The following is a 15,923-nucleotide window of genomic DNA, read 5'->3' on the forward strand; positions in this document are numbered from 1 at the left end:
GGGCCCTTAATCACTAACTTTTCAAAAAGTGGTATCAAGAAATAATAGAAAAATATTAGTACCCTTTTGATTACACAGAGCTTCACTAGTTTTCCAGAGGATGCCTAGATATGTTTGTATTTCCTGGAGAAGTTTTAGTTTTTAAGAGAAAAGGAAAACCCTAAAGATAATTTCAAAGGGGAATTTAATCAGGGAGTTGGCTCATTTAATAGCAATTATTTCTGGTCAGTTGGAGGGGTAAATCTTTTTATTTTCAAAGATGCAGAACAAGCAAAGTTGTTTTGGACAAGCAGCCACCATGCTGGCAGAGGTTGGAAATTGAAATACTAGACAAATTTTTGCATGCCATAATTGAATACTGGTGTAGAGAGAAACAACTTCTCAATTTCTCTGCAAGCAAAAATTTCAGGAGAACTCTTTCTCAAGTTTGCTTCTACTCAGATGAATGGGAGAGTAACAATTCTTGACTTCCTTACATGACTTCAATTCAGGGTCTTAGAAGATTCTTGATAGGCCTGTCCTGATGTGGGGCAGAGCAAGTTGTATGAATTCTAATTTTCTCTGTTGCTACTATATACTTCTGGGAACCAGAGTTTTCAGAAATTGTTATCAAAATGAAATTAAAGTGAACTACGGGTGGCCCGTGGCTTAGCGGTTAAGTGCACGCGCTCCGCTGCTGGTGGCCCAGGTTCGGATCCCGGGCGTGCACCGCCCCACCGCTTCTCTGGCCATGCTCAGGCCACGTCCCACATACAGCAACTAGAAGGATGTGCAGCTATGACATACAACTATCTACTGGAGCTTTGGGGGAAAAAATAAATAAAAAAATAAATTATAAAAAAAATAATAATAAAGTGAATTACATGTAAAAGAAAATATGTGCATAAGTAACAGCCTTTTTATTATAATTTATTTTGGGGAGAATTTACTTTGTTTCCTATTTGACCGTTTGGGATATTGTTTTTGATTTTTGGAAATAACCATTAATTTTTTTCAAATAAATGAGTCATTGTTCCTAGTTAAAATATATATATATACACACACACCATATTCCCTCAATTCTAAGAAACAGATTTTAACATTTTTAAAATTAGTGTATACCTTGAAATCAATCAGACCGTTTTATATGGTGGCAAGACTTTTATTTCCCTAAAAACTATTAACTTGATTTGTTTTATAATTAATGGCAATCTAGAATCATCGAAATAAAGTATTCTGTCTCTGCAAAATTTTGGTATAATATACTTACTTTATTGGGTATAATGAATTTGCTTCATTGGTTATAATTGACTTATTTCATTGGGAATTTATTTCTCAATGAAAGAATAAATTTCTAATGAAATAAATAAATTATACCTAAAATTTTTAATATAATTGTTTATACTGATTTTTTTGAGCCAGAATCAACAGATTCTCAACATGCCTTCAGAAAAGATGAAGAACCATTGCTCTAGACATTTCTATAAAGGATTTTCACCCAAATGCCCCATACCTCACTCTAATTGAGAAAGATCTCCTTACATAATATCCTAGTTCCAAATTGTTTGTGTTCCTGAAATACACTCTGAAAATATCTAAGAGTTAATTGCCTTCAATTCTATTTAATAATTTGGCTAGCTGGATTGTTACAGAGGCTCAAAGAACATAGCTATAATCATGAGGACTTTGGCTTTCTAAAATTTTAAAACAGACCCAAAATTATAGGGTTGAGGTTGTCAAAGTTTATCTATATCTACTCCAAACTACTTCTTTTATAGAAGCAGCTGGTAAGGAAAAAAAGTGAGGCAATCACTGGTCAGGCAGATGGTACCGAGCCAGGACTCTAAGATTTGAGGAAAATGCCCTATCCTGGCACCATATAAACTGCTCAAGTTCAGAGACTGCTCAAGACTCAGTCCCTGGGTCAGTCAAAATATCTACCATAAGAACTGCTGTCCAGCTCTTGTGAATCACTCCTAAATAATATCTTCAAAATTTCTATCCCACTCCCCGCCTCAACTAAAACCCATATGGTTCTCTCCAATTCAAATAGTGAAAAAATTTGAATTCCACTACATAGAGTAGAAAATATATTATTGTCCATCAACCTCTCTTCCCGCTAACTATATTTCATTTTTGTATTTTTCTTTAAAAGTATGTAAGATATACATTTTTCCTTTCCCAGTAATGAAATTATAGGTTTAATATGAGATATGTCACATTCCTGAAGGTAAGGATTAATAAATAACAATAAACATCATAAAATTCCTTCCAGGCATCATCCTTCCAAGCATATCACAATACATTTTACATAAACAAATACCACAAACACTGTCAACTAGACACAGTCATAAAGAACAGCTTTTATCACAAATTGGCACGAGAGAGAAGAAAGCAGGAAGAGAAGCGCCTTGGTGTGACAAAGGTAGATGATTCTCGCTGTTTCCATGCACATGTTATATCACATTGCTGCTTTCTCTTAAACCGAAGTCGTTTTTTAAAATTTTTCCAGCTGAATATAACCTTCTAAGTCTTTCAGTTTTAATCATACACTGTGATGTTCTGGGAAATTTATATTACTCTAAATTATCAAGAATTCAAATCAAGTCAACAGAGCTGTTACCAAACCAAGTGCGCTCACCTCCTGGTGAGTTAAATAAGCCTCTTCACCAGTGGAAGTTGTCTCACAAAGTAAAGCGTATTTGCAGCAAATAGGAGGCCACGAGGAATAATTTCCAAAGTCATGGCTCATGGCGTCCCTGAACAAAGGGAAGCAGGGACCTTTATTTAGGATGAGTAATGAATATTCAAAAGGGAGAGGCTCAGTTGGAAAACATGCTTCCACATACACTGCAGGTTATGGTAATGAGGCCTAAGCTCCTCCTGGAGAGATCTTAGCATTAAAAATAAGGCAAAAGTCATGGGCTTAGTTCTTGTGGTGAGGCTTGGTCAGTTTTAGGGTGGTTTGTGTTTGCATCTCCTTAACATAACAAAAGGGAAAAAAACAACTTGGGAAAAGAGTTAAATGCTTTCAAACCCACCTTGAGTTTCTTGGGGCACCTGGTCGGTGACAGAGCCACATTTTTGGTTATGAAAATGAGACATATATCAGAATTCTCCTCACTGCCCCCCTTAAAAGTAATACTGGTCTTACCCGGCAAAGATCATCAAAATAAAGTGGTGGTGAACATATGAACACCTCACTTAGAGAGAGCAAAATGAAATGGGCAGAGCCCATGAGGGTTGGATTTCTTTCAAGAGAGTCTGCCTTTACAGGATTGTGTGCAGGCTATTATGAGCATTCACATATTAGAGGAATATAAAAAGAAACTTGATAGAGTCACCATCAAATATGAAAAAAGACTTTTTCAAACGTTTCAGTCCAGTGCAAACATTCTACCACCTCCATATGAACTAGAGGCACAAAAGGAGCCCATTGGAGACTCCTTGAATGTCCCAAGGGCAGGTACTAGGCACCATCTATGGCCTGCTGGGCTACTATGAAAGACTAGCAGGCCTGCCTCTAAAAAAACAATAATTCTCCAAAATCCCATGGTTTCACCACTGAAGTCACATGTGGGGTTATACTACATAGCCACTGGCTCACCTCAAACAGATAACCTGAGGAAGGTATAGATGGGGCAGATACAACCGAGCCCCCAGGAGTTTATTGTCAGTAAATGAATGAATGAATACCCAAATACTAAGGGAACGACTAAAAAGAAGTACATAATTCCAAGATCTATTAAGGTTTCAAGAAGAGGACACAAAGTAATGTGCATGTGTGACTTTTTCCCCAAGCTTTCAGTTTTAAACATTTATTATTTCACAATTAGAGAAAATGCTTGTAAACATATATCAAGTAACAACAACCCACTAGGTCTTGAATTAAGGCAGGTAGAGCAGGGTTTTCCACAAGGAGAGAGAACAAAAGAAGCTAAGGCACAGACTCTGGCCAACTGCTTCCACAAAGTCAAGGCCTGTTCACAAAGTGCTGGGAAGAACGCAAGATGGGGAAGGGGAGGCCAGACAGGGAGATCCAACATAAAAATACATAAATTTGTACCAAGTGTTTAGGGACTACCAGTGCCTTGCAAGTAGTAAGTCTATATTCCATAAGCAGTGGGGAATAATCAAAGTTTACTGAGCAAGATAGTAACATAATCAGCTCTGTGGAAGAAAGAACACGACGGTGGCTATAAATAGCATGGATGGGAGGAAAAAGATGGAGAAGAGAGATCGTTAGGAGGTCATTACAGTATTGCTTATCAGTTAGGAGCATGCTGTAATACTCCAGCAGCGCGGACTTGCCTGTTCTTCATCTCTTCTCCCCCATGCTATACACAGCAGTGCCCTGCAAAGAGACATCGTAGCAAGAGACGCTTAGGACCTGTATATGTCGAAGTGGGAAGGGAAGAGGGAAGAGGCCAAAATTACCCCATTACTTCTAACCTAGATGAATGGAGATGTCTAACACACGGTTAGAAACAAAAGTTGTTTTGAGGACAGGCTTTCAAATATGGGAAGGTCTCAAGCAACTACTTATGAAGTACCTGGTGACAGCCGGTAGGCAAGGAAAAGTGAAGAAAACTTTCTTTTCATACTTGAAATTTGAGAGCTCTCACCAGCCAACCCCAAGAGAGCTAGTTGCCCAAAGGGTTTTTGCTTGTGCCCACCTCATTGATGAGTACAGCATTTACCCATTTTTTAGGCATGCTTAATTTGCACACTGGGAATCCACTGAGATCCATTAAACTTCAAAACTGTTTCAGACAACAAAAGTTGTTAATCAAGGATAAAGGATTTAACAAGAAGAGAAGAAGAAAGATGAGAAAGGTGAATTTATTGAGCACCTATCAAGTTTTAGCCACTTGCTATGCCCTTTAAAATATTCACTCTCTTAATCCCCCATCTTCTATACTGGGATGCTAAAGCTTTAAGAAGCATCAGTGCATTGCTCAGGATCACACAGCCAGCCCTTGGCAGAGTCTGGAAGCTGGCTTGGCTCACTCAGAAACCTAACTGCAGTTTGAAACAGCAGGCACTCATATCCTCTTCATTTAAGTTTGATGATACTTTATTACTGAAATAAGTCTATTTCCTTATTATTTGATCATTTGTAATCTAATTAAAAATATGATTACCAAGTAGGAACAAGAAATGCTGAAGCTAAAAAAAAAAAAAAACAAATCTTGTAATTAAAATTTTTCAGGCTAAACTGAGAAAACACAAAAGAATTTCCACAGCACCTACAGTGATTCAACCCTGGAGGTTTAGGGCCTGGAGGTCTAATATCCACTGTCTATTGGTCCATCATAGCATAGTACCGATCACTCACTTTAGGTTTTGCAGTAAGCCCCAAGGTTCTAGTACCCATCTTTAATTTCAATCCAGTCTCATAGTTTTGTTCTATCCAAACAAAAGAATAGTATGAATTGATTTAGGGATCACAATATTTTTGAACATTTGGTTTATACCATCTTGAACCAATTTTCTGTGAACAATGAGACGAGGAAAACATCTGCTCCCCAAAATCCAAGGCCAGGTGATATAACATCCTTTTCCCTCTTCCTTTTCCTCTTCTTTAAATAGAGATCATCCTTGTTTACAGGATGAGGGCAAGAGGTAAAATCCTTTCCAAAAAGGATGCAGTGTGTGATATTGTTATTAAGGTATTGTGTAAATTGTTACACAGGCTGCCTAAGGAAAATGATCAACAAAAAAGTAGCTAAGCTCTCACCTATGTCAATAGTTACCTGTGAGCAGCCCAATGGATCACAGAGGAATTATGGAAAATCAAAGGCTCCAGAGAGGTCTCTCTCTTGACTCACTTGTGCTGCTAAGCCTCTGTTTCTGAACCTGTAAAATGAAAATTATATGTTCCTACCTGAAACGGCTGTTCTAAGGTAGAAATAAGCTAGTGGAGGAGGTAAAGAGAAAAAAGGAACAGACATTCACTGAATTTGTTCACTGACTGTTTGTATAGTGCAGAACCCTAATATGAATGCTTTATTCCCATCATACAGGTGAGAATATTGCAACTGAAAGATTGATGTCAGGGCAAGCTCGTTGCTCAGATTAAAAACAAAAAAATGGCAGAGCTAGGATTCACAAAAAAATTCCTTTGATCCAAAATCCTTGCTTTTCCCCTTATTCTATCCTGTGCATAACAGGATAGAATATACATTACTAAGGTAAGTTTAGTCTTATTATGGTTTACCAAATCTAAGAAACCTATCCCTTATTTGATTTATCATTCATTATTTTGAAACCACCGGTAAAGAAAAAATACTGCCAATAATATTATGAACACCACCAATTGTAAGTCGTATCCCAATTTCAGAGATGTTCAAATGCGAATGAAACAAATATACATCTTAGAATTGATGTAACACAGAAATAGAATGACCAAGTAGAACCAATTTTTTTAATTTCACCAAAAAGTCACAAATTTGGTTCTTTTAAGATTTATCAGCTATTTCAAATCGTTAATAAATGATACTGATCTAATCATTTATTCAATCAATAATTTATACATTTATTTAACTACTATCTGCTTAGCACTGTCTCAACCCTCAAGAACATCTTACCAAAAATAGCAATCAACTTACCAAACATGTTACCAAAAGCAAGTTACTAGAAAATAGCAATGTTATCAAAAAATAGTGATCAAGTGCGTGCTCTGGGTATGGGACTAGAAGACTGCAAAGGTAAGAGGGAGCACAAAGCAAGGAGTAGTCAGTGCTTCCAGGAATGCAACAAGTCAGTCTCTTCATGGAAACACAAAGGTTGAGTTTGTTGTAGGTAGTTACTTACCTCCTCTTCTCTCTTACAAATAATTGACTTCAAATGCAAAGCTCCCATTTTTAATATGAAAACCCCTGCTCTAGATTTATTTGGTTATCTATTTATCCTTCTTCATTTTTAAGAAGGCTCATCACCTTTCAGAGTGACACAGAAGTCATTGTAATGGAGCACAGTTTAATTGGAACCTGCCCAGGTCTGGATTCTTCCAGACTTTTCATGTTACCACCTATACCCATCAAGTTTCCTGGCTTGGTTTTGGGGCTTCTGGAAAGACTCTGGGATTGTCCCTTGGCTGACCCATACCTCAGCATTTTCACTGAGCCGTTCTTGCTGGGACAAGATGCTGTGTTCTCTAGGAGTGCACAGGAACCCTCAGGAAGTCCTAGAAACCATCTGATGTGCCCTAGATCACTTGGCAAGGACGTGGCCTACTTCCTTTCAGATTTCTGTTTTGCACCAGCCAGTGAACTTACTGTAACCTGACAGATTTCAGATAGAAACACAGTCATTCATTTTTCAACACCAAAGCCACTTACCTGTCCCATTAACTGATACAGCAAACTTTAAATTAATTAATAAAAGAAGAAAATTCCTAACTACCTTTTGATAGTCGTGGAATTTTCTCGTATCTCTCAATTTCCTGGATTAGTGTGAGGGTCATTGAATTGGCCCTAAAATACTACTCATGGCATAAATAGTTTCATTTCGTTTGTTTACTGTTCTATGAGGATGTGTTCCTTGGCCAGTCATCAGTTTATTCATTCAGCAGATACTTGTGCCAGGCACCAGCGCCAGGCACCGTATTAGTTGCTGGTAATAAGTTGATGAATAAGAATGAAATAATAAACTTGCAAAAAGCTAGTGGGCCCAAATCCTTAGATCCCCCAGTAGAAAAAAAATGCATTTATTAAATGCCAATTACACGCTACTCTTTGCTATTTCATTTCTGTTATCTCAATTAATCCTCACCGCTTTGCCTCTATTGGACAAATGAGGAAACTAAATGATAGTCAGAATGATTAAGCAATTTACGAGAGAGAACCAGCAGGGTTCAGATTTAAACCCAGGTCTCCAGACTTTAAATCAATCATACAATCTTTTTACGAAGGCATGTTGCTTGTGGCATCTATTCCAAGGAATATTATGGCGCAGTTAGAAGTTCCCGTCTCAAGCAGATTTGTGTTGCTTTGAGCATTGTTGTGTGATTAGAGGAAAGTGGGAGTACAGATTACTAGTAGCTGAGCACAGTACTAGAGCGACAGTACTCTGAACACTATTAAGTCTTTCAATTAAATAGGTAGACAATTAAGACACCCTCTTATTTACTGTAATTTGACAACAGAAATATCGTGGATCCACATTTTAATCATACAAGTGCTCTACACATTTTCTCTGTTTCTCCCTAAAAGTCTTACCCTTTCAAGGGAAAAATTAAGCTATTAATATTTCCCGACTTGTGTGTGTTAAAGTTATAATGTAGTCATTGGAACCTCATTATAATGAATGCTAGGTTCACAATGAGGATCATTCCAAAGGTGACCCACTCCTATGCCGAGATAATATTGGTCCCCATAACTGCATCCCCTTGATCAGAGTCAGCTGTGTAACAAAGCACTTAACTCCTTGCTTACTTTCCTCTCTCTCTGTGGCGTGTCCCAACGTAAGAGGGATTTGAGCCTGTTCTTTTAGGCATTTTAGTTAAATGTGTACCACGAAGCCACAAACAGAGCCTAGCATTTTAAAAAGTGAAAGCCTTTATTTCTCACAGGGAAGAACTAGGTATTAACTCAGATCTCCCTTGGACCATCTCTAGAAAGGTCTAGTTACTGAGGTATGAATAGCATTTCAATGTGTGATCATTTCACTATTACATGTTCCCATAGAATATGTCTAGCCTTTATTCTATCACTCATCCCGTTACACTGGAGTCATTTATCTTTCTGACAACTCCCTCCCCTACACACGCACACACATACACACACACGCACACGAGGACTCCAGAGGATTATCTGGTCCTTGAGGACAGACAGGTTCTAACCATCTCCGTACTCTCAATATAAAGTCTGGACGCAGTCACTCATTAGTATTTGTTGACCAAATATGCCAAGGTAGTCGTGTAAAAGCCACTGATCTGGCCAAGGACACAACTAAAATCCTCAAGAGGCCTGCTTCCCCACAGAAGAGGGTGGAGAGGTCACTGCGAACCCTGAGAACAGCATAGAGAGAAATGCAGTCGATTTGGGTCCTTGCGAGAACACTTTTTTGGCTGATAAGATAAATGCTGAAAGTCTGTGGTAAGAATAAGCTATTCCACTGAATCAGTCATTGTCAATACAACCCTATATCACCTGTGAAGGAAAAGCAATGTCAACTACACATTCTGAAATAGGGAAGGAAAAATAATCATTTTCACTCTATTCTTTGAGCTCCTCTTTCCTAAAGAAACCCGAATCACTACCACACTAGAACTGACTAATTTGTCAATAGTCTCAGCCTGTCTTTGTCTTCCGGAGCTTCAGAATACATGATAAAAATGCATCGGGAGAGGAACACAAAGTCCGTATTCCCCGCAGCACAGCATTAACTACCACTGGCAACACTAATCAACAACTATAATTAAGCCTAATTATAAATTACAAGTATCTAATTTTAGAAGACCTTTGCTTTATAAATCCTAAACATTAGAGACGTTATTAACTTAGCTACTTGAAATTATTCCAGGGCTGGAAACATCCTTTGTGCATTCTCGCCTCACGTATCTGGCCTAGACACAGTCCTGTAATCAGGATCCTTTCCTCAGGTTTACAGGGGTCAGAGGCAGCGATCCACTTGGTATGAGTTGAGTATCTCTGAGAAGGTGATTGTACGCCACCTACCCAAATCTCTCTTCTACTTACACCTGAAACATCCCCTTGGGTTTCAGAGTTTCTTTTAATTGCTCCCCTGTGGTCCTGGTGCGATTTGATATGAATAGTCCCAGGAAATGTGGTAAATTCCAGCCCTGTCAATTTAACAAAGACCTGAGTAAGGGAGAACCCTGAGATGGGAAAAGAATTGTCAGAAAAGGAAGAAACAGGTCTGCTACAGGGTATACACAAGTGCATGGCAGAGTGTGTAAGCCCCTTGCTTCCAGCTTTGAACCACCATCATTTAAGTTTTGGTTGGTTTTGAACATTTCCAACTATAATTGAGACAACCAAAGTATTATCTTTGCCAGGTGTAAGTACTGGCGTAAAATAGGAAGGAGAAACCATTGTGGCCATTAGGGCTGTGACAGCCCAATGATGTCCTGCTGTTTTCTGACTTGTAAAATACACTGCACATGGGGACCTCCGTGATCCTTTCAGCCTCAACACGATAAGTCTATGGTACATCACTGTGTGAATTTCCCTGGCTGTGTGACAGACCACACTTCGCACATTGCCAGGTTATGTAGATATAACGGTGACAGTCACCGACTGATTCAAGGCGCAGTGTCCAAAATCCCTGACCTCTAGAGACACTGGATGGCCAAGGAGGTGAGCAGCAAGCTACATAGGGAGGAAATGTTGGCTCCTTTGCCTCCTCCCCCTTGAACGGCATTTCACAGGAAACTGGAAATCCTCAAGCAGGCTGCGGCATAGCAGCTTGCGCAGGCGAGCGTCACCGACTCTGCTCCCTGGAGCACCGTCGGTGGTGGTGACTATTAGCCATTCCTGACAGTCACAGGACACTGAACATGTGTCAAGTACCATGGCTCATGGGCATGGTCTTCCTGTTGAGAGAGAAGGTGGCGTGGCAGGGACTTGCTCTGGAAAAGAAAGCTAGTATCAGGGGTTTACCTCACAGTTCAGAGTTGACTTTGTCTCAAAGCATGTCAGCAGCATGTATCATGGGACTGTGGTTTGACCATGACATCTCTTCTAAATGCTGTCATCACAGCACCTGCCGCTCCCACCCCTGCCCACAGTCCCCAGAGAAGGGGCAGTCAGTCCTCAGCAGCCACATTCTTCACCCTCCACCTCCAGCCAGAGCTCATGATTAATCCAGGGGCGTCAGTGTTAAAAAGACAGGGGATTCAGGAAATCTGGCTTCCAGAACTGATGTCGATGCGAATTTGCTCTAACTTTTCTGTGCCTCAGTCTCCTCATCAAACAACGAATGCGTTAGATCACATGGGCCCTCAGATCCCTCCCCCCTTTACTGATGCTGTGATAATAATATAAACCCTCTAAATAGCACCATATATTACGGTTGCTTACTGTGTGCCATGCTCCACACTACGTGCTGTCATCCGTCATCTACTTTAATCCTTACAGCAACAGTATGTGATGGTAACATTATCCCCACTTCATAGACAAAAAAACTATCAAAGACTCAAAGACGGGGTTTACAAAGGGGTCTATTCTGCTTATACTTTTTTAAGTCTTTTTAGTTAAAAGGTATGCTTTGTTTAAAAATCACACACAAATTCACAGTGGGCAAACCAAAAAAAAAAAAAATCGCATAAAACCAAATTAAAAATAAAATGAAATCGTATTTTTATAACTGTTCTATCAACTGTTCTATCATCAGTTACCAACTGATGACTTTACTTTTTACTCTGCTTTTCAAACTGCCAAATCAAGTGAATAGATTCATTCTTTGAAACACAATGTTGCATAAATCTCGATGATTCCTCTGACAGACCTCTAAGAAGATGTATGACTGCTCTACTCTGGTACCAAAATCAAAAGCAGCCTTAAGAAAACTCATCTGTATCTGGGGCCTCGTGTTAAAAATGCCTTAGCCAGGGGTGACTCCACTTCAGAAACAAATGCTTTTCTCCACCTGTCATTTCCATCAGGCATTAATATGAAAAGGCAATATTTTTACCAGTTATCATAATGAGGTGAACTCTTAGCTTTAATTTGGTTGCCACCTGCTGGCTAAAAGACAAAATCTTCCCTCGGCAGCAAAAACAGCTTGGTAACTCAGGACAAACGTAAACAAATGAATTCTCTATCATTAGCAAAGCAAGCTTGGGTGACATCAGGTTATCCTCTAAAGGGGAAGGGGACTAATACTTAATGTGTCTATTGTATGCGAGGTGCTTCAGATATATTATTACATTTAATCAGCCCCCAACTCTGTAATGGACCTGAGTATCAAAACACTATTTTAAGGAAGAGAAAACAAGTCACTGGCTTCAGATTCCACAATCAACAAGTGGCAACAAATTCAAAACCAAGTCTCACTCAGACATCAGCTTTCCTTCATCATCAGAACACACTTGTCATTTCATTACTCATGCTTCTTCTCTACCGTGGTATATCCAAATAATCCCACGCTGTAAAGAAAATACTGATGAGCTGAGACTTAGAAGCAGAGCTACAACTCACTGCAGCGAGTCACAAAGCCTTCACGGTATTTCACAAGTTAAGAAGAGACAAGCCAGATAAACAGTTCATAAATTTGGCAGGGAGAGCCATCAACGATGAGTCAGAATAAGGGAGAACGAGAATACTGTGAGAGCCATCAATGATGAGTCAGAATAAGGGAGAATGAGAATACTGTGAGAGCCATCAATAAAGGCAATTTCAGGGGATCCGAAAAAATAATGAATTTTAAATGATAATTTCAAACATTTAGTCCTTTAGCAAAAAATTTGAAAAAAAGAGGGCTGCGTATTTTTCATTGGTCCATTTAGGAAACACTCACCAGTGCACCCATCCCCTCATGGCCACTGTACTGGGTGCCATGTGGCACATACACAGCCCAGCTTCTGGCCTCAAGAAGCTCACTATTTAGTTGGCCAGACACCAATATAAGAGAAAGCTTCCCCACTCAGAGCCCGTTTCTCATCTACCATCTCCTTGGTCTCTGAGAGGCACTCCTATTGAAAATAATGGCCAGTGTCGAGTGATAACTGTGTACCAGACACTGTTCTAAGCATTTTACATATGTTAACTAACTTAATCTTCATATAATGGTATGAGATAACTGGTATCTTTACTCTCTCTTTTATTGATGCAAGGGTAAACCATTTACCTAAGATCTCACAGATCTCTTAAGTGATAGAACCAAACCCTGGCACTTTACTCCATAGTCCATATATTTAAAGACTAACTATGCAGCCTCTAAAAGAAGTATGATTGTCCTGGTTTCAAAGAAGAACAGGAACATAAAGGTTGGGTGACTTATCAGATGTTGAAAAGTTAAGTAGCCAGAGGTGGAACTTGCTCTCCAACCATTAGTCCAGTTCTCAACTGGTACCATCATGTTGCTTCTGAAAATTAGAATAATGATGCAACAAGCGTGGAGAATATCCATCCACATCACCTAAGGTAGCTCAAGGTCAGGTTGTTGAGCACAGAACTTGTGGCAGTGATGACTATGGAGTGGGCTTATTTCAAGTAAGGCTGCTTAGAGGCTGTGACTTACTTCCAGACTCAGCCCATCCCTGAAATGGCGATCCATTTAAAGAAGAACTCCAGTCTAGATGCAAAGGCATGGATCCCTCAGCTATAAAAGGGGTACAGATTTCATTGTATTTCCTATTCAGGTTATTCATTCTAGAAGCTATGAAGCCTCTTGCTTAACTATGGCTGTGAACTCCTCCTCTATCTTGGAAGCCCAGCTTCCCAGAGAGGCCTGGCACAAAGGAACAATTCTGTAAGTAAGAAGTGATTATTTATAATTTTTTTTTTTTAATTTATTTATGTTTTTCCCCCAAAGCCCCAGTAGATAGTCGTATGTCATAGTTGCACATCCTTCTAGTTGATGTATGTGGGACGCGGCCTCAGCATGGCCGGAGAAGCCGTGAGTCAATGTGCGCCCGGGGTCCGAACCCGGGCCGCCAGCAGCGGAGAGCACGCACTTAACCGCTAAGCCACGGGGCCGGCCCAGAAGTGATTATTTAGACATCTTAAATAGTCCCCTATACCTTGAGGAATCATGTGAACTCCCGTTGACAAGGTTTAGCAAATCAGAATGATCATCAACTTCTGAGTAAATTCAAAGGGCAGCTTTGCTCTGGAGTCAATTGGAAAGATATGAGAATTACAATCCACTCCAAACATCCCTCTGGAAGCAACACCTACACGAAATCCTTATCATCAGATGAAATTTTACTTGGAAGTTTCAGGAGGAACAACCATTATTATTTCATAACTATTTCTCACATTCATTTAAAACTGCTATAATTGGAGGATATAGTTATAACTAGTATTTACCACCAATCAAACAAAATATTGACACCGAAAGCGATGTGCATATAATGAGATACACAGACAGACAGATCTGTAAATTAACCTGTCCAGAATTAGAAAGACAAAGTCATGGCTAATGGTCACTTGTGAGTAGACCTAAAGGAATTTGACAACTGTTTCTTCTTTGATTGCTTCTTTTTCTTCAATTTCTCAGGGCATTAATGCTTATATGGCTCCATGTTTTTCTGTTTTTTCCATAGAATGACGTGTCTGTTTTCCTTTATGAGGGCTATGGGGAGGAGGAAAAGAAAAATGCAAGTGAAGAAAGGAAAAAAAATGTAGGTGGTTCCATAGAGAATTTTACAAGTGAGTTATAATTTTCATTGTTCTAAAATATTTTATAATCTTTGCAGATAGATACATCATGCTCTGTCCCTGAGCTAAATGAACTGTATTTGTTTTAAGCCCTAAAATCACATTTCAAGAAAAATGTGTATCTAGAGAGGATAATTGGGATGGTAGGAAATTCTCAAAATAAATCATATGAGAAAAAGGAAATAGGGATGCTTGTCCTCCAGAAGGAAAAAACACTCAGAAATAATAATAGCAAACATTTACTGTGTGTATATCATATACCAGGCATTGTGCTAAGTAGTTTACATGCATTATCTCATTTAATCCTTACAACCACTATATGAGGTAAGTTTTACTACATTTACAAAGAAACCAAGGATTGGAAATACTCACTCACCCAAGATCACAAGCTGACAAGTGGGGAAGGTAAAACCTCCCTGCAGGTCTGCCTTACATTAGAGCCTGACATCTTGTTCAACCTGCTGTAGTGGCTGCAGTGTAAGAGACAAGGGCCCACCAAGCCTCTCGTGGAGGATGGGGTACTGGTACCACTGCTGCCACCACCTGGGACTATGACTTTAGGTAAATTATCATCTCAATGTACCTCTGTTCTGTCATCTACAAAACAAGAGCTAGGATGATCACCAAAGTTTCTTATAGCTCAAAGTCTATAACCTCGAATATGTGAAAGTGTATTGAACAGAGAATGAATTTTGTGTTGCTCCTAGGTGGCAGAACTAGAACGAATGGGTTTACTCAAACACTGATTGTCTGGAATATATGGATTTTTCTGGCATCACTCAAAAATAAAATGGAATGGAGAGAGTCACAGAATAAGAGAATATGTGAATGAAAATATAGATCTCAAACTCCTTCATTCAACATTGAATGCATTTACATTTTAGCAGTATTTTGATATATTTCCTAATAATGGTAATGTAGAACAAAAGTAGACCCTGAATTCAACTTTTAGAATAACATAAAATTCTAAAATTATACTCTGTGTACCTTCTGTTACTTTTTTCCTATATTTGAGGCAGTGTCTTTCAAAAGAACTAATCAAATTCTGAATCCCATAAATGCTAAAATATTTTAGTGATTTGAAATACTTTAGATATAATTTGACAATGCCAATGAAAATGTTTTAAAACACCCACTGTCAACAAAAACACTTCATGATGACAGTATTTATTGGAACAATTCGTTCTCACCAATATAAAAGTTTTAGATGACAAATTATTCTTCTATCAAACTAAAGTTATGGTTAAAAAATTTAAGGTATTGATGGAAAATCCATGTTGTATAGCCATTCTACTCTAAAAATGGTCACTTCTCTGGAGATGACGTGCAGTCTTGATTTCTATTCTCAATCTCTCCATTTTAATATGCCAGCCTTGCACTTCTGCCCACCTGCTGGATCTCTCCACTGGGCATCACTTCTTCAACTCTATATGCCCGTGTTGTCAGTCTATGGAGATTACAGAAAGGTGCCCCCCAAAGAACTTTAAAAAATATCAGCAATGAGCAGTCCCTGGTCTGCCAATCCAAAGTAACGTGAAGGACAGCTCAGCTCTCAGGACAGCAGGACCAAGGGAGCAGGACGACTTTGTAATC

The 15,923-nt window shown here is 39.1% G+C and overlaps 1 protein-coding gene across 3 annotated transcripts in view; it reads right to left on the reverse strand.

Annotated features, from left to right (window-relative positions):
• Positions 1–15,923, reverse strand: part of ARHGAP18 (Rho GTPase activating protein 18) — a 173,908-nt gene that overhangs the window by 127,538 nt on the left and 30,447 nt on the right. The window contains exon 1 of one of the 3 annotated variants that reach the window (XM_014781217.2): positions 2,621–2,743. The exons of 1 other annotated variant lie outside the window; for it this stretch is intronic. The gene's annotated coding sequence lies outside the window, so the exon portion shown is untranslated. Of the gene's footprint in view, positions 1–2,620; positions 2,744–15,923 lie in introns of those variants that run through there. One more of the 3 variants, XM_087444081.1, reaches the window with a different exon arrangement.

Source organism: Ceratotherium simum, chromosome 19 (genome assembly GCF_057802395.1).
Source record: "Ceratotherium simum simum isolate JZ-2026a chromosome 19, ASM5780239v1, whole genome shotgun sequence".
NCBI classification, from domain to species: domain Eukaryota; kingdom Metazoa; phylum Chordata; class Mammalia; order Perissodactyla; family Rhinocerotidae; genus Ceratotherium; species Ceratotherium simum.